Source organism: Macrotis lagotis, chromosome X, assembly GCF_037893015.1.
Source record: "Macrotis lagotis isolate mMagLag1 chromosome X, bilby.v1.9.chrom.fasta, whole genome shotgun sequence".
Classification (NCBI taxonomy): Eukaryota; Metazoa; Chordata; class Mammalia; order Peramelemorphia; family Peramelidae; genus Macrotis; species Macrotis lagotis.
In genome coordinates this window covers 601,226,408-601,246,649 of record NC_133666.1, presented here as the reverse complement: position 1 = coordinate 601,246,649, position 20,242 = coordinate 601,226,408, and the positions used below count along the sequence as shown (strand labels likewise).

Below are 20,242 nucleotides of genomic sequence, written 5' to 3'. Positions count from 1 at the left end.
GATCATAGGCACTGTTGCCATTGACTGTTCTTTTGTAGACATACAAACTTGTATGACTTAACTAGATTAGTTTTGATTGAAAAACCCAATCCAGCTTCATGGTACTTCCCTTCACTGGTTCCCCAGAAAAACATGTATCCATCTCCAACTTCAGTAAGCTGGTCTTCATTTACAAGCCTTGTTTCACTCAGGGCTGCTATTTGGATGTGATGCCTGCTGAGTTCTCTTGCAACAAGAGTTGTTCATCTTTCAGGTTTATTGGATCTTGTGTTGTCTATTAGTGTGTGCACATTCCCACATACTGATATGAGAAGAATCAACTCTGAAGAAGTCTTTGTACATTTTTTGTGCTTCAAGTATAGGATGGGATCCCTGCCTGCTTGGTTAATCAGGCCAGGGTTGGATAAGCAGACAATTTTTAGGACACCTTTTCTAGTGCCTTCATCACTAGCAGATGAGTAGAACAATCCTTAAAAGGTCACTCAGACACACACAAGGGGCTGCCAAATTCTACAGCTTCTTCCAGTGAGATGTCCCTGTTGTCCTAGGGCACCTGTATCCTGGGTACTACAGCTCCCAGTGTATCTGCACCTGCTGTTTCATCACTTGCCTATCACTACAGTACTCTGAAATAGGAATGGTAAAAATGGTAAGGGTCATATTTTTTGATTTATGAATAAATTGAATTTAATTGAGATATATTTGCATGAGGTCATCTGCCTCACTCTCTCTTCCAAAGTCATCACAGTCCAGTGGCACAATGGAATCAAGACAACTGATGATAACTAGATGCAGTGGATGACCTTGGTGTCTTTGATGCCTAACCAAGTTCTAAGAACTCCATAGTATCTGCTTCTGCTGACTTCGTGACTATTAGAAGGAATTTTCCTCATCCTCCCATTTCATTAGTGGAAGTCTTCACATGTTTGGAGTAGACAGCCATCCACAACTCATTGAGAGGCTGAGACCCCCATCAGTTACCCTCAACCTGGTTTAGCCTATCTTCTGAAACAATTTACCAGGTATAGCCACTATGTATGCTACAACTTCTTGGAGCAACAGCTGAGAGTTGGGTGACACAGGTAGACATCAAAGGTAGAAAGCAAGCCTGGAAAGGATTCAGCAGCCCTCACATCACACTAGTCTTTCTTGAACACATTCTATACCACATTACAACAGTAGTGAGGTATTCATGTAGGGAGTACGTGTGCCAATGTCACTTCAAGCTTCATGACGTGGATATTCTTACTACTCTGGCTAGGTGATTTGTATTCTGTGACAATGTCAACTTATTGAAGGAAAAAATGGTAAGATGGTCTAGTTTAAATGAATAAATTCACTTAAAATATTAACTCTAGATCTAGAATTATTAGGGTCAAAAAAGTGTTTTTATACATTATTGTGATGTTAAAGTAACAAGGAAATTAAGCAATAGATTTCTTAAGAAATTTAATTTCTGTTCATGGAGATTTGAGAACTATAATCCTCCATATAAACAGAAATTTAAAAAATTTCTCAAGAAAATTTTAGCAAAAATTGAGTGAGACAGAGAGAGTGATTGGAGAGGAAGGAGAGAGAGAGAGAGAGAGAGAGAGAGAGAGAGAGAGAGAGAGAGAGAGAGAGCCATCTTTCCAGGATGAAGAAGAGAGACAGATTCTTTTCAGGTCCAAATTAAATATATTTCTGTAGTGGATGGTGCTTGGGAAGTGGTCCAGCAACTGGTTCTAGGTGCTCTCCAATAGGCAAGCTAAATGCTGGTCTTTCCTTTCCCAAGGTATGTTACCTCTAAGTCCAACATTTCATTTCCTATCAAAGATGATTTTCATATCAGTGTAATCTTGAACCATCAATGACCAAGTTCAGGGAGACTAGAAACTGGAAGCTGAAGGAGGGGGAACAAGTTGAGGCTGCTCCCATCTTATTGAATTCATATTTAACAATGCAGTCACTTTGAACAACAGGAAATTCCCCAGATAGACACAGACAATATCTTTTCTTCTACAGAATTTGTTTCTAATCACAACATCTCCTATGTCTATAACACCCTGCATCACTTATGTGTCAGAAGACTCTATTTCATTAGAAAGAAATAACTAGTGAGTTTACTATGGTAGTAGAATTGGGGTTGGGGAAGGGAAGGGAAAGAGGAGTATCAGAGAAGTTATCTGCTGTCTAGCAGTTTCCTATTTTAATGATTACTTCTAACTTTATGTAGTTCAATTGTTTCTGAAACAGTTAAAAAATGTTGCTTTTTTAGTATGACATCGAAGTTTGAAAAGATTCCAAGCTCCCAAACTTCAGCAAGAATTAGTATGACCCTCCAAATGATAAGAAGTACTGAAGCATGGGGCAGTCTGCTTCCTGAAGATAACAGGTCCTCTACTGCTTAATGTCTATTTGTCAAGATATTGTTCCAGAAGGAATACTTGCTCAGGAACCTTTATACAGTATCAGTTCTGCGATCTCTTCTAATGGAGATCCTTTAATTCTCTTATATCATTATTCCATTATCTCATTGGTAGAGCCTTTGAAATCTGTTGACTTCAAAATTTGCAAATGCAAAGCCCAAGAAGAGAAAATATCACCATAATTTGAGAGATCCCTAGATGTCATGGACTTGTGACATTTCTGATCATGTGATCAGCAACATCTCACCCTAAGAGTCCTCCATTTTCTGTCCAGTATACTTCCTCAGGTGCTACTGGCAGGAAATACCTACAATAATCTTTGCTTTTCCCTCAACTCAATTAAATCCTCTTACACCTACAGAGTTCTTCCCTTATGGTTTATTTTTGACACTAGGCTTCTGGCCAATATGCCTTTATAAATATAGTTGAAATGGTTCCCATGACATTTGCATGCATTTGCCACAAAGATACCTTTGTCAAATTCAGAATGTCACATTGTGGAATTGGAACCCAGCTCATGTTTCCTGGAACATGGGGGGAGACTTCTCATGACCAGTATAATCAAAACTTTTATTTCTAAGTATCTATATGTCCTGAATAATTAGCAGATCTTCAAAAATCTAAACTAATTAATATGAGAGTATTATGAGCATATTGTCACATCTTCAATATTAGTATAGTCTCCCCTTATTAGCAGGTTCATAAAAATTACTTCTTCATGCCTCACCTAAGTCTTAGTTTTGTGCCTCTCCTATATGCTTATATAAATGTGTGAAGTATCTTTAATTTGATCACTCAGTCAGTATTCATTATGTTCATGGTAATTTCTATGTTGTTTCCCAATTATATTGTAGACTTATTGAGGACTAAGATTTTTTTTTCTTTTCTCTGTATTCCCAAAACTTGCTCTAAAGCCTTAAATAGGACAAAAATTAATATATGCTTCTATTATTATTGATTATATTATATATAATTCTGATTTTATATACATTATATAAAATAATATAATTATATTATAATTAATTTATACTTCTACTATTACATACTTACTATCTGCCAATCTTATATTTAAGTGCTCAATACAAAGGACAAAAATATGGTCTCTGCCAACACAACATGCACATAACTATATACGTACAAAATATATTCATTGTAAAGTGTAAAGGGAAAGTAATCTCAGAGGGAAGACACTAGCAAGAATCGAGATGAGTCAGACAGAGAAAGATATAATATTTAAGTTGGGAATTGAGGTGTGTCTTAAAGAAAGATGGGAGGTAAGAGTAAAAGTGAGGAGGGAAGAGATCGGAAGATTATCTGATGGGAGAGGAATGATCTTATGTAAAAAAATCAGCAATGATCAGAAAGAATATGGAGAAGATTGAAAAAGAAGGAAGGGATCAGATTGAGAAAGGCTCTAGTGCTGAGGTCCATGACACAGGTCATCTATGGAAAGAATTTAGACTCTGACTTTTTTCCCAAGCCAAATGAAGGCATATTTTTGGTCTATCATCCTCCCCAGAAGCAGGCTAGTCTCACAAAAGGAGCCAGCAACTCAAATGAGGAGAGGGTGAGCTTTTAAAGGAGCAGGAATATAAAGTAATCAGGGCCAAGCAGAAGAGGAGTCATACCTCAAAGACTTCATTTTGTCTGGTTAAGACAGGGATTTATTGGCTTGTTGATATGGGGATTTGTCTTTATGACCCCGGGGGGATTTTCTGAATCCTTGCCAGAGGCAAGGTGTTTCACTGAAGTTCAATGACTTCATCCTTAGGTCTAGGGGGGGGGCAAGCATATATTATTTAATTTGTACATCATCCTCAGTGCTTAATAAAGAGCTCTGAACACATGAGGTGCTTTTAAGTATTTGTAGTCGTTATTATTGGCATTAGATATTTTAGTTGCGGGCTGGCTTTGCTTTCATTCACATGTTTAAGCCTCACAATGCTCTAAGAGAATAATAGACAGAGAATTAATGTAACTAGTCCTGAGGTCCTTGGCATCTGTGTTTGGTCTGTACCTCCATATGAGTCAATAGTGTGACATGGAATCTAAAACTTAAATGACAACTACCCTGTTTTACATAATGATGAATAAATAAAGGGTCTGTGGCCAGAAGGAAGGAAATGATTGTGCTCAGTTAGGACATTGAGAAGAAGGAGTTCAGTGCTAATTTATACTTAGAAAGGTCCCTGACAAGTTAGAAAACACCTTATGAATGCTAAGTAAGATGGGGAGATGATAACAAACAAGATAAATCTGAGGACAGCCAGAAGACAAGACTTGATCCCTGTTTTCAAATATTTGTAGCTCTGTCAGATAGAAGAACAATAATATGCTGGAGCCAGCTTGAACCAGCTCACTTGCAGTCAATTAGTAATATTCAATATGAGTCACCATCCTCTGTAAACTTCTTATCTAAATGACTTAAGGACTTAGAATGAACGAAGAGAAGATGAGAAATAATTAGAGCTAATTTGAAGCAAAAATGTTTTTTCAAACTATAATGATTGTTTCAATAGAGACTAAGGGGATTTAAGAAACACTTGACAAAATCTTTGAATAAGAATCTTTCTCACATCTCAGTGGCACTATGTCTAGAGTTCAACTTCTTATGACTTGGTAAATCATAGTCATCTTAAAGAGGTCCCCTGTAGAAACACAAGGATATTGAAGTGTCAGTAACACTTTTTTCCGATTCTTTCTGACTTCCTCCCCTCCTTCCTACTGTATCCAGACTCTTCAGTGATTTACTGTTGTTTATAGAATAGATGGATGGATGAAAAAAACATTTTTAAAAGTGTACTATGTACAAAATTCTGTGCTAAATACTGAGGATACTAAAGGAAAAGTAGAAGATTTTGCTTTCAAGAAGCTCACTTACTAGCAGACAATACATAAAGGAAGTTTCAATTACCAGTCTTATTGAAAGTCTTACGGTCCTTAGGGGTACAGTGATGAAGCATAGGGCAATCCTTTTATAATGTAATTTCCACTGATAAAATATTATCAGTTACTCACTTTTAATTATTTGAAAACATAAGGAACTTTGGTGATAAGAATGTTCTTTTCTGTATCCTCTGTAATTGTGACTACATCATCCACAGAAGCAACTGACGAGTTCACAACAGAGGTCCTGCTTTCTAGGATGATTGTGGTGAGTGCTAGACTAGAAGCAGTACAGAGGTCATTTCCAGTGATATCTAGAATTCCCTCTACAGAGACCCAGACAAGTAGTCCTCTAGCCTCCACTTGAAAATATCTGGCTTGGATAACTCATTCCTTTTCAAAACAATTCTAATCATAAGCCTTTTATTGCTTTAGCTTGATCTGAAATCTGACTCTGCAACTTCTAACTATGCCTCCACATTTTCTTCTAGGAAGGTAAGAAGCATAGATTGAATCCAGAGATATGATAGCACATATTTAAAATCAGGTTTCTAGTTTTGAAAGCGTATCCAGAACACATTTACATTTACATATTTATTATCAATATTTTTCTCATCATTTTATTAGGGCCTAATAATCAAGAAAACAGTAAATCAAAGTTAATTTATAACATTTGCCAATCCCTAAAATATAAATACTCAAATTAAAATTGAACAATTGCCTATGAATAAGCTAGGTCAACCTATATACTAACACTGAACCCTCTGTTCTAAAAGTGTTCTGATCAGACAGTATCACTTTCTTCACTCTGGACCCTGACCCTTTCTTTATGCATCATCAATCATGCCAGAGTGATTTTTGCTTCATACTTGGCTGTCAATATCACACTGCTGGCTCAAATTGTAAGATCTTTTGAGGAGACAGATAAGAATGCTGGGCACCCTTGCAGGATGGGGGAAGTACATTAAATAATGAATGATACAAACTCCAAAGAAATATAATCTATTTCAAGAAATAGCATATGTGTTTTTGACATCAATTCACACCAACAGGGAAACAGACCAGCTAGAATTAGTGAGAAGTTCAATTAATGGAAGATTTTCAGAGACAAAATTTCATTTCTTTTAATCAAAGGACCAGCATATGGTAGTAGAAAGCAAAGATATAATATCACACAATGCTTGCTATGTTATGTCTTCCATGTGGGACTTCAATATATACATATTTTTTCCAAGATACCAAATCTCAGGAAATTCAGAATGTTGACCTTTTAATCTAATGGCTAGGTCAGTTTGAGTTTTCTAAAACTGAGTAAAAGGCAAAATTTTATCACATCAGGTTTTTGTCATATGAACTAGAGAGTTCTATCTAATGATAATTAATATTTAATTTTAAATATCGAGACATACATAATATATGATTTATAAAAATAAATCAAGATATATCTGTACAAATATACACACAAATGTGTGCATGAATATACATTTATTCATATTGCATTCATATTGAGCTTGTATTAGATTAAAAGTTCAGGGTTCATTTTTCCCCATAAAAAATGAAAATTTATATATATATATATATATGTCCTTTTGTGTGTAATATACATATATGTATATGTGCTTATATACATACATATATACTTCTATATATGGTGAAATAACAATATCTATAATAAATGTATATTACATATATAATATACATTTACATATGTATATATCCATATTATACATCCTCGTATAAAAATCCTCTGGTTTCACTGGCATGCAACTACAAGGGAAGAAAATTTTTCTAGCTATGAAGGCTAGCAATGTCTTCACTTTTATGATTTTCAAATGTAGTTTATTACATTAGGAGTTAAAGAGACTTACCTAGAGTTTCATCATTAATATGTGAGAAGCTAGGCTAAAACTTATGTCCTGCCACTAAAGCCATCTCGCTCTCCATTACTTCAGATTTCTCATTGGTAATAAGAAGAGCTCCTATTCACGTAGATCTGTGTGATTATGTAGCATTTTATTTATACTGGTCCTCATTTGATCCTCATATAAGCCCTGGTGAATAAGACAATGTAAATACAGTTATCTTTATATTCTCTGGTAAGGAAATTAAAATTCAGAAAGTTTGAGAAGCTTGCCTATGGTTAAGAGAAGTTTTCAGACTTCAACCTGGACCTTCAGACTTTTAAATCTAGTATTCTTTGTACAATGGCAGGCTAAAAAGATGAAATGAAAGGCATTGGTATTGGGGTACATGGGAACAGTGTTTTCAAAGGATGAGTATCTTTCCATTCCCTGTTCAAAGGCTCAGTTGACTTCTGCAGTCCCAAAGAACTGGTTATATCTCTACTTTCCACAATGATTCAAGTCATTGTCAGCTGAAGTTACAGCAGCCACTTTAAAATTCAACCTCTGCTGCTGTAAATCTAGCCTTAGTTACAGAATACTTACTATCATTGGAAACCTTTTATTGATAATCATCAATTTAGCTTCCTCTTTTCATAACCTTGACTTATAAGGGATAGTTTCAAGCATATTTAAAATAATCAGAAAGGATATTTAAAGTCTTTTAGGCAAAGTGAACCAGAAAATTGTTTGATGAAGGGCTTCCCAAATTTGAGTGACATTGTCTATTGACACAAAGAGGACTAGTGAGGTGAGTCTCAAAACAATTCAAGAAAATCAATCATCTAGACCAGATTATCAGATTATTTGAAACAAAAATGTGATGTTTTAGGAGAGTGGGAAAGTGAAGTTTGGAATTATGTAGAAATTGTCTCAATTATCCACTTGACTTTCTACCCAGGCAATTTTATACTTAATCCTACTTCCATTTTAGATGAAGACTTTTATTCAGTCCAATATTGGCAATATATAATTTGTATTTGTTCTACCGGTGAATAATTCTGATTAATGATAGTTTGTTACTCATGACAAATCAATAGAAAGAATGAAACATTTCTATAGTTCTCCTTATTGTACGAATCTAATTCCAGAAAGATGAAATCAATTCTTTAGTCACACAGGTATTCAGCTGCAGAATGGGAGCTCAAGTCTGGATCTTCTTTATCCAAATCAAAAAATTGCAGGATCCTAGAAGCTCAGATTTCAAAGGAGCCTCTATGGGTTATCAAGAACAGGAATTGTGTTTGGTGCAATATCCTGTACCAGTTATCATCACCCTTTTTAAAATATTTTCAGCCTGGAAGAGCACTCTTCAATCTAAGGCAGATAGTTCTATTTTTGGTTAGCTGTAATTTAGCAAGTTTAAAAAAAAACAATCAATAACCCGTTAAGTCTGAATTGACCACTTTGCAACTTCCATGCCTTGCTTCTAATTAGACTGTAGGCTCATCAAGAGCAAATCTAATCCTATTTTCATATAACAATCCTTCAAATTCTTGATGATAGTTATCAAATTCACCTTTCAATCTTCTCTTCTTTAGGTTAAACCTTGCCTAGAGCTTCCATTCATCTACATATATGGCAAGATGTAGAGGGCCTTAACAATATGGGATGCCATCTTCTAAACCCTCTCCAGATGATCAATTTATAGCCCAAAATATCAAAACTAGAAATGGAAAACAATATTCCAGTCACAATACAGCAGGATCATTACCTTCCTAGTATTTGATATCATGCCTCTTAGTATACTCAATGATTTCATTAGCTTCCTTTTAGCTGTTACATGAAATTGTTGACTCATATTGTACTTTTATTACAAGAAAACCCCAGGATTTATTGTCCAGAAAGAAAAAAAAAGTTTATCTAATCATGTCTCTAGTACTTGTGGAATAATCTTTTTGAAACAAAATGTAAGACTTTGCATTTATTCTATTAAATTTCAAATTTCTGGATTCATTTGTAAGCTCTAGCCTTTCAAGATATTTTTAGATATTAATTCTGCTCTTCACTATGTTTGTTGTCCCTCCCAGACTTGTGTCACATCTGAAAATGTGATTATGCCCTCTCTGCCTTTAATCAAGTTCAATGCTATTGATCTCTAAAAAGACTGGGAGATAGGAGGGGCTCATGTACTCTCATGATCAAATGGTCATGATCTAATATTCAAACGTAGTAGTGAAGGATCCTTTTGTCTCTTCTTTAGTACTTTGTTCTATTTTGAATTATTTGAAGCAAGGTATATATTTTATGACCCAAATAACAAAGTATATACTTGAAAAAGGTTCTATTCTAAATTTTTGATCTTCTCTTCAAATTATCATTAATTTAAAATATCTCTACTTAGGAGCATCTAAAATATATGTTAACAAGACTATTACTAGACTTAAATTTAAAGAAATGACTACCTAAATACCATTTGGTATCCTCATTTTTCTAAATACGTTATAACTCTTGGACATCTTCCCTGTTTCCCATTAAGTCTTCATAAAAAGATATACAAGAATCTCATACTAATTTACATGACTGGGGCAGAGAAACCCAGGTTTGTTAGTGGCTTAGATCAAAAATTTTACTCAGAGTTTAAAGTCTTTGTGTTGGAATGGATAGAATTTTGGGCAGTTGGGAAGAGTCATCTTCGTGACTTCAAATCTGACACCAGAAACTTACTAGCTTAGTGACCCTAGGCAAATCACTTGATGCTATTTGTTTCAGGATCCCATCAGTAAAATAGGCTGCAGAAGGAAGTGCAAATCACTTTAGTTTCTTTGTCAAGAAACTGGGGTCGAGACTTCTGGTTAAGATGGCAGAGAGAAACCATGACTTCTGTAAGGTGTTTCTGCATTTTCCTCAGAACTGACATTAATTAAGCCTCTTTACAGATTCTGAAGTGATATAAAGCACAAAAAAAAAATCAGAGTGAATCATCATCCAGAAGATCTGTCATGGGGAAGTGAGGTGGGGGGGGAAGCCCAGGGAAGAAAACAGAAACACAGGAATGGTAGGAAAAGGCAGGGGAATTAACCTTAGATCCTTTGCTATGGGAGCAGAGATTTTGGGATTAGATTTTGGCTGTGAGGTGGGTGGCTCCAGTGTGCTGGGAAAGCTATAGCTTGAGTGTTCAGGACCTACATTCAGCATAAACAGCTGGTTTGACTGGCCTGACCATGACAACAATGCCTTTGGCATTCCTAGGCAGGAAAGAGGGCCTGGTGTGCTGGAATATATAGCCTGAAGATGGCCCCAGGTGTTCCTGCATTTCCGAACAGCCCAGGGTGCCTGAAGCCTTCCCAGAGCTGACAGTTGATCCATAGAGACACTTCCAGTCTGGTAGACCTAGCCCACTGGGCTACTATGGGCAACCTGAAGATTTCCATTGTAGGGAGGAAAAGCTGACATCCTCAGCACAGATGTCCCAGGGAGAGAGAAAGACTCAGGTGTCCCTTACCAGTCAATCCATTGGGCAACCCCTAGGAATTCCTATCAACAACAGCCCAGGGCAGTTAGCTAGCCTCTAGGTCTCTCAAACACTAAATGTTTGCAAGCAAGCTCCCTCCCCCAACATAAGAATCTTGGGGTAAGTATCAAATCTCAAAATGAATAAGAAAGGCCAGAGAAAAGCAGGGTCCATTGAAAATTATTTGGAACTAAGGATGGGCAAAACACAAACTCACAAAAAAAAGCAGAAGGGGTGCTACATATAAAAGGCTATGACTTTCTGTCAGGGGGCAGGGGGAAGGGGGAAGGGAAGAGAGGGAGAGAGAAAAATGCAAAATTCAAAACCTTGCCAAAAAAAAGCAACTCCAAAAAATTAAAAAAAAAGAAAACCTAGGGTTACAAACAACAGCAGTTGTGTGGAGTAGTGTATGGAGTGCCAGGTCTGAAATTAGGAAAACAGAGCTCAATCCAACCTCAGACTCTTACTAGCTGTGTGACACTGGGTAAATCATTTATCTTTTTTTGCCTCAGTTACCTTATCTGTAAAATGAACTGGAGAAGGAAATGGCAGAGCTCTCTGATATCTTTGCCAAGAAAAATCATAAATGTGCTCACAAAGAGTCAAAGACACTTAAACAACTTGACTACTAAAATCTTTTTTTCAGTACATCTTGGTGGTATAGAAGTAACTATTATTCCTCAAAATCTTTTTTGACTAAGGATATACTTTAGCAGTTCCTACCAAATCAGAAAATTATTGAGTATAGACTTGTTACTGTATTTGTTCTATGTGCATCTATGTGAAGACCAGTATACTCCGCTCAGAGAGGCTTATCAGAACTCTTGCCCCCAAGGAATAAAATATATACCCACATCAACTACTGGAGAAGTGGATCCTAAGGCAAATAAGATCTGCCTCAACAGTGTGAGACCCAATATCTGTAAAAAAGTGAACTCTCAATGTAAATAAGAATAATGTGGTATTATGTGAAGTTATTATTGGGAGCTTTTTCTTCCTCTGCAGGTTGAGAGACAATTAAGGTTATTCTGAAACACGGTAGCCAATAATTCCCTAGAGCCCTTGAGATGAAGTTCATATAAATAGGGCTTAATAATACCCCGACTTTCCACAAATGGGACCGTCCATCTCATGGATTGTTATCCAATCTCTATTTCCCCATTGAATATAGCTGCTACTATCTCATAAGGATTATAATCTGTAGAAGACACCTAGAGGACATATACCCACAAAGAGAATCAATCAGTGCTTCTTGTATTTCTAAGTTACTAAGAGTAAATGACTAGAATGTGTGTCTATATGCATATGTCCATACATGCATATATAATACACATTATTATATATCAATATATATGAAAGTGTGTGTAGAAGATGTGATGAGCTGCTTCCAATTTAGTTAATAGGACACTTAAACAACAGTACATTTAGAAATGATTTATCTCATTCTTTGATTAAACTATAACATGGAGAAATTAATGGGCCCATAAAGAAGGGAACTCCCTAGGGGACAAATAGGCTTCAGAATAAAAATAATTTTGAAGAATTTTAGTAACAAAAAAAAAAAGAAAAAGGCAGGGTCGGGCAGTTGGGTGGTGCAGTGGATAGAGCCTGGCTGTGGAGTCAGGAAGACCTGAGTTCAAATCCAGCCTCAGACACCTAATAATTACCTAGCTGTGCGACCTTGGGCAAGTCACTTAACCCCATTGCCTAGAAAAAAAAAATGCTGGTCTATCATTAGACTTGAGTCCCCTTCAAGTCCCAACTAAAATCCCATCACCTACAAGAAGTCTTTCTGTCATCCCTTTGCTGATTATCTCATATTTGTCCCCTCTCTTTCTTCTTTGTGCATAATTGTGTACTTTACTTCCCCTCCTAGACTATGAGTTCCTTGAGAAAAAGGACATTTGTTTTGCTTTTATTTTATTTGTTTTGCTTTTTCAGTGACTGACACTTGGTAGATGCTTGATAATAAATGCTTGTTGACTTCATCTGATTAATGTGCTAATTTTGTGGGCTTGGCCTCACCTATAGACTGGTAGAGGAAAACAAAAACATTACGAAGTAGTTATGACTGCATGTTCACACTGAATTGAAAGCTTCTTCAAAAATGAAACTACTCATATCAAGTGCTCCACATTTTTCTACTACAACTAGTGAGTCATGATGGAATGTTTTTAAGGGCCACAAGACGGTAATTCAATATGATGTTGTTCCAGTTTATTTTCACAAATGAACTATTCCTTGTGGGGACTAAGCAATATCTCAATTCCTACTGTACATTTTAAATCCATAGTGCCATTATCATCTTCTTTTCTTGGATTTCTATCTAGGATATGAAAGGTATGAATTTTCTAATAATAATTCATAACCTATCAAAATAATAACTCAGGCTCCCATTCCCATAGGAGTCTTCCAACCTTGTCTACTAAGGATTACTCATGGCCTCTTTACTCCAGTAAAAGCAATATAAACAATGTCAGTATTCAACTATCCAGTTGTTGACAATGGAAAATTCTTAGAAAGATCTAAAATATGAGTTTCTCCCCACCCTGACTTCTGCATCAGATTTTCCCCAGGTACGCTCAAAGACCTTTGTACCAAATATGATTGATCTCAAAATAATGAGGGAGTTGGGAAAGTGTCAGCTCACCTTTGTCCCATTCACCCTATGTCACCCCAAGGCTGATGGCTGATTATCTATTGAGGTCACTGTAGTGATATTGCCCTCCTAACTTGTTATGAGACAGACTGGGCAACATGACCTACCTTTATCAGGTATCACTTTGACTATTTTGTCTAGGAATTTTCATCTTCAGGTGTCTTTTAGTATGGTAATGGGGGTCTAAGAAATTGGCTTCCCAGTCAAACTGAAGGACCAGTCATTCCCTGAGTCACACTAAAAAGTGCCTTACTCCTGGACACTGTTCCACAATAACTGATGACTCTTGGAGATGTTTTACTCATGATCATGTATTGTGTTAAAAGCAACTTAGATACTTTCCCCCAAAAAAATCGAATCTGAAGATTTCATGGAAGTACAGTTGGCTTTCAAACCAGAAGACCACTACTTAAATTTTGATTTTCTACCTTACTTCTCTCTGGACTTTGGTTTACTCATGTTTTGAATGGATGAAAATGGATGACATCTAAGTGCTCATCCAGTTTGAAATTTATGATCCTCTGAATTGATCCCAAAAGCTATCAACCTTGTCCTTCTTGTTACCTAAAAGTTCCAGGAAATTGTAGAGGATTAAAAAGAAAAAAACCTCAAACTTTTTGCACATTTGTTACAGTTCATTAAAGTTTTTGCCATTTTTAAAAATTAAAGTTATTTGTTTTAAAGACCTTGAGGAAAGAACAATATTTGCCTCATGATAAAATGTTTGTTCTCAGGAAAAATATATATTTGCTTAATGAGAAAAGTGTTTCTGGCCTTTGAGACTTTTTTTGGTATTTCCAGAGTTTAGTATGTGTGTTTCATATTTATTTTTTTCCACTGCTGCTTACAGATATATATATATATATATATATATATATATATATATATATATATATGAAATGTCTTTTTTTAAAAAAAGAGTATAGAAATAAAGGCCTCTTAGCTTCCTGCTGCTAGGAAGTCCTTTTATTTTTCATGACAATGAGAGGTTTTGTGAAGGAGGGTGTCAAAGAGGAAAGTCCCATAAATAAGTTCAGTGGATTCATAGAACATGAGCTAGAATACCATCATTTTACAGATAAGGAAACTAAGGCCCACTGTGAAGAAACTTGCCCAATATGATAAGTAGCAGAGGTAAGATTCAAACAAAGATTCTCTGATTTGAAATCCAGTGTGCTTTTCATTGCCACAGACATCTTGGTTGTGGAAATGAAAAGAATGCTGGAGTTAGAAATGAAATAGAAGGAATCTCAAATGTACCCCCCCCAAAATCTAATCTGTCTCCTATCCAAATCATGGATCTCTTTGACAACATAGTGATCATTCAGTATTCTTTGCTTAAATATATTTAGAACCAAGGAACCCACAGCCCTCCCAGATTTTTTCATTTTGATTTGGTCTGACTTTAATTATAAAGTTAGTATAGATAGAGGTAACCCTCTTGTTTTCCTCTCTCTACTTTGTTTTGATTTTCCTTTTCTCCTTTTGGTAGATTTGTGCTCAAATCTCATTTCTGCATTTGTTACTTGTGACTATGGGTAAATCACCTAGCCTCTCTAGTTCTATTTCCTCATCAATAAAATGAAGGGGTTGTATTGGATATTTCTCTTCTGGTTCTAAATTGTGATCATAGAAGGATCATGACACTATGGCATAATAATATAATAATTTAGGTCTTCTTATTGCTCTCTCTCTCTCTCTCTCAATATATATATATATATATATATATATATATATATATATATATATATATATATGTAGTTTTGGAATTAATATTTTCCATTTCTTAAATCATCATAGTTACCCCCAAGTATACCTCCCAGTGAACTGTCCTTTACAACAAATAGTATTTTATAGAGAGGGGAATAAAATCAGAACAGCTGATCAATCTTATTTAAAAAATCTGACCGGTTGTGCAATGTATCTCACAAAGTAGATTGGGGGGAATCCTCTCATATCTCTTCATCTGAGACCTTCTTGACCTTTATAATTTTGTTTTGCTTACTATTATTTTTTCTGTATTCTTGTTACTCATTTACATAATTGTGGTTACTATGTATATTGCTTTCTGGCCTTTATTTTATTCTGTTCGTTCATGTTGAGCTTTCCATACTTTCTCTCTTTATCACCCACATCATTTCTTTTTTTTTTCTTTTTTTTAAGGATTTTTGGAAGGCAATGGGGTTAAGTGGCTTGCCCAAGGCCACACAGCTAGGTAATTATTAAGTGTCTGAGACTGGATTTGAACCCAAATACTCCTGACTTCAGGGTCAGTGCTCTATCCACTGTGCAACCTAGCTGCCCCACCAGCATTATTTCTCACAAATGATGTGGAGTAATATTCCATTAAATTCAAATATCACAATTTATTTGATCATTCCCCAATTGTCAAATATACATTTTGTTTCCAATTTATGTTGTTGTTCAGTTGTTTTCAGATATGTCTGTATCTTTGAGACACCATTTAGCGTTTTCTTGCCAAAGATAATAGCAAAGTCTGTCATCTCCTGATAAGGAAACTGAGGGAAAGAGGGTTAAATGACTGCCCAAGATCACACAGCTAGAAAGTCTATGGTTAGATTTGAACATAGAAAGAGGTTGCTTCCTGACCCTAGACCTGGCACTCTATCCACTAGCTACCCCTTCCAGTTCTTAGTAATCTTAAACATATTGCTATAATTTTAGGGGAAATGGGGACTTTCATATTACTGATGTCTTTATATCTTTTTAAATCTCCTTTGTCAATCACTACATTTCTTTTTTTTATTTTCTCTATCAATCTTTCCCTTTCTCCCTCTCTCCCACCTTCCTCTCTCCCTCCTTTCTGTTTCTCTATATCATTTGTCATATGTTTGCATGCTTTAATGTATTCATCAAGCAATATTTCCTCAGAACTGTGCTCTATGCTTTATGGACTTCAAACTGCTGGGATCCTCATATTAACTCCAAAAGGTGTTTAGTGGTGTAGTTTATGTGAAAGACACCCCTGAGACCTGCAGTCAAGTTCTGTGTTCTTCTCTTTGGCAGCAACCTCTTTTCTGGACAGCAGGGTGCTTCTCTGCACAGCTCCTCAGGAGATCCATCTGCCTCCACCCTCTGCAGTTTTTCTATTTAATCAAGCTCAGCCAGGAGCCCTACTTTTCATCACTGATCATTGTCACTAGGATTTCTTGGATGTGATATAATGCCAGGTGCAAATCAATGGAGAATAAATGTTAACTTGGAAGCAGGAGAAGAGAAACAAATGTTCTCAATTCATTCATCCCTGACTTTAAGACAAACAATTACTATTCTAAGCAATAAAAGTCTCCTAGCATGAAAGTGAGTGAATAGGATTTGGACTCAGAAGGTCTCACTTGTTCTACTAATAACTGCGTGAACTGAAGAAAGCAAACTACTTCAGCTAATATTTTATTATATTTATTTTAAGCTTGAAGAGACATAAATGGTCATTGAGACCTAGGATCAGAGATCCTGAACTAGAAAGACCTTGTAGGTTGCCTGATTCAAATCCCTCTATTAATATAAAAATTGAGGTGAGGAGAGATAAAGTGTTTTGACTAAATTCACTTAACTAGTGAAATATTTAAGATTCAAAAGCGGATTTGGAGATTCCAAGTTTAGAACTAAAAGTTAAACATTCTTTATCCTATATAATGTTATCTCTAATTTCAAATTGAAGGTAAGTTGAACTCAACAAATTGTGTTTTTTTCTCCTATTTCATCCATGTAGCAAGAATCAGAGTTAGGATTTGAACCTTTTTTCATTTAATTTTTTTTAAACTCTTGCTCCAACTCTACTCCCTGCACTGTGCCATCTCTCTATACTTCAATTTCCTCTTGGATGAGAGTAGGATTAGGTTGATTTTTGGCAGAACTCAAGAAGCATGAATAGCTACTATCAATTCAATTAAACAAGCCATCTGTTAAACTCCTACTAGGTGTAAGGCACTGTGTTAAGTGTTGGAGATGTTTAAAAAGTGATAATCAAATTCTGATCTCAAGGGACTTTAGAGTCATGATAAATAAACAAATAAGGAAATAAAAGCTTATTGGAAAAGTACAGTCAACCTCCATGTAGTGTTTAGCTTGTCAGTCAATAAACATGCATCAAGTGCCTACTATTTGTATGCTATTTGGGGATTTAAAGAAAGGTTAAAGATAAGTCCTGTCCTTGACAAACTCACAATCAGATAGAAGATACAACATTCAAATACAAACTATGTACTAAGCTCTACAAAATACATTGGAAATCATCAAAAGAGGAAAGGTGTTGAAATGAAGAGGGATGGGGATGGCTTCCTGTGGTATAAAAAGTGAAATGTTAGCTGGGATTTGAGGGAAGCCAAAAGACAGAGATGAGTAAATAAAGTACTCTAGTTGTGGAGAACAGAAAGTGGGTCCAGAGAGGTCTCTGGAGGAGTGGCCCAGCGAAAACTGTCCTTCTGCTCTTTCAAGAGTTTTTATAATTTCTACAATGAAGCCATATCCAGTAAACTTATCAGATCCACAAATGATATGAAGTTGGAACCCATAGCTGAAGCACTGAATGACAGAGGTAGATTCCACAAAGAACTTGATATATAGTGATGTATAGAATGAAGAATTGAATCTAGAAAGCCAGAATTTAAAAGAGATCCATATTGTGTTTTTTATAAAGGATTCATTACATATAAATATATATATATATATATACATATACATATGTATACAGATATATATATATACAGAGAGAGAGAGAGAGAGAGAGAGAGAGAGAGAGAGAGAGAAATATGAATTGGTTTCCAGCCCAAAAAAAGATTTCTTGAAAGAACCCAGAAAGGATTGAAAAAAATCAAGTAGAAAAATTGGGAAAAGAAATGCAATAGAAAGTTAACAGCTTGCAAAAAGAAACACACAAATTGACTGAAGAAAGTAAATCTTTTAAAAATTTAATTAGGGAGCAGCTAGGTATCTCAGTGGATAAAGCACCAGACCTGGAATTAGGAGGACCTGAGTTCAAATAATCTGACCTCAGACACTTAATAATTACCTTGGGCAAATCATTAAGCCCCATTGGCAAAAACATATGTGTGTGTGTGTGTGTGTGTGTGTATGTAAATTCAGCAAATAAAAAACAAATGGAAGAAAGATAATAGCTCCTTTAAAATGTTATTGACTAAATGGAATGAAAGATAAAAAGCTAATTGAAAAATTAATTCCTTGAAATATAGACTGAGGCAAGCAGAGGTTAATCGTTCCATGAGACATCAAGAATCAGTCAAGCATACCCATCAATTGATGAGTGACTAAACAAGTTATGGTACATGAATAATATTCCATAGAAATAATATTGTTCTGTAAGAAAATATAAAATCGTGGACTCTAAAGAAGCATGGAATGAGTTACATGACCTGATGATGAGTGAAAGGAGCAGAACCAAGGGAACAATGTACACATTAACAATACTATTTGAGATGATGGAAGCAGCTTCTCCCAGCAGTTCAGAGAGCTAGAACAACTGTATTAAGCTGGTTATGGACAATGCTACCCCCATACAGAGGAAGAAAAACAAAGCAAAACAACAAATTCTGAATTTGATGAAGCTGATGAATCTGATGAACACTTTATAAAAATTATCTTTTGGGGCAGCTAGGTGGTACAGTGGATAGAGCACCGGCCCTGTAGTCAGGAGTACCTGAGTTCAAATCCAGCCTCAGACACTTAATAATTACCTAGCTGTGTGGCCTTTGGCAAGCCACTTAACTCCATTTTCCTTGCAGAAACCTAAAAAAAAATTATCTCTTTAGTATCTCTTTCCCTTAATCATAATTCTTCATATCAAAAGTGAATACTCTGCAAACATATTTATCAAAAATATGTATGTACAATGTTAACCTGACTATTCACTATGGAGGGAAGGAAGGTGGGAAAGGAGGGTGAAAGAGAATTTTATTGAAAATACTTTCATAACATGTATTTGGAAAAAATAAAGTATCAATAAAAAAGAATCAGTCAAGCAAATTAAAAAAAACTTTAAATAGAAGAAAATGTAAAATTCCACTCCTTGGAAAAACAACTGACTTGGAAAATAGAACCTGGAGAGATTATTTAAGAATTATTGGACTACCTGATAGACACAATCAAAAAAAAAAAGAACCTAGACAACATCTTTCAAGAAATCATAAAGGAAAACTGCCCTGATATCTTAGAACCAGAGGTTAAAATAGTCAGTGAAAGAATCCATTAATCACTTCCTGAGATTCCAAAATGAAAACACCAAGGAATGTTGTAGCCAAGTTCCAGAATTATCAGAATAAGGAGAAATTCCTGCAGGGCAGGCAGTAAGAAGCAATTCAAATACCAAGTAATCACAGTCAGGATTACTCTGGACTTGGCAGTATTAATATTAAAGTTTCTGGAGGACAAAATACCTTGGTTCACAACTAGGAATCAACTATCCAGGAAAATTGAGCATACTCTTTCTAGGGAAACGTTAATCATTTAATGAAATATTTAAACATTTAATGAAATTTTCCTGATGAAAAAAACAGAACTGAACAGAAAATTCAATCTTTAAACAAGAAACTCAAGAGACATAAAAATGTAAAGAGAGGAAAAGAATAAGACTGTTATTCAATATGATTAAAATGGCTATACCCCAAGTTACAAGATATCACAGCTCTTGAGAATTTTAAGTATATTAGAGGAAGTCATCATCATCATCATCATCATCATCATCATCATCATCATCATCATAACAATAATAAATAATGTTTGTCCTTCATTCTCAAAGAAGACTACAACATCAGGAAGGTGATGCTATGACAAGCATGTAAATTGGATTTGAGTAAGGGGCTGTGCTAAGTCACCAGCCTTACTTTCTCCTCCAGAATCAACTAAGACCAATGGCCAAATATTCATCAAGATGACTAGAGATGGCCCTGGATGTGAG

The 20,242-nt window shown here is 35.6% G+C and overlaps 1 long non-coding RNA gene across 1 annotated transcript; it reads left to right on the top strand.

Annotated features, from left to right (window-relative positions):
- Window positions 1-5,572: 5,572 nt before the first annotated feature.
- Window positions 5,573-16,643, top strand: LOC141503360 (uncharacterized). Its single transcript, XR_012472825.1, has 2 exons — window positions 5,573-5,789; window positions 16,336-16,643. It is a non-coding gene; the product is annotated as an uncharacterized LOC141503360 (long non-coding RNA).
- Window positions 16,644-20,242: the final 3,599 nt, after the last annotated feature.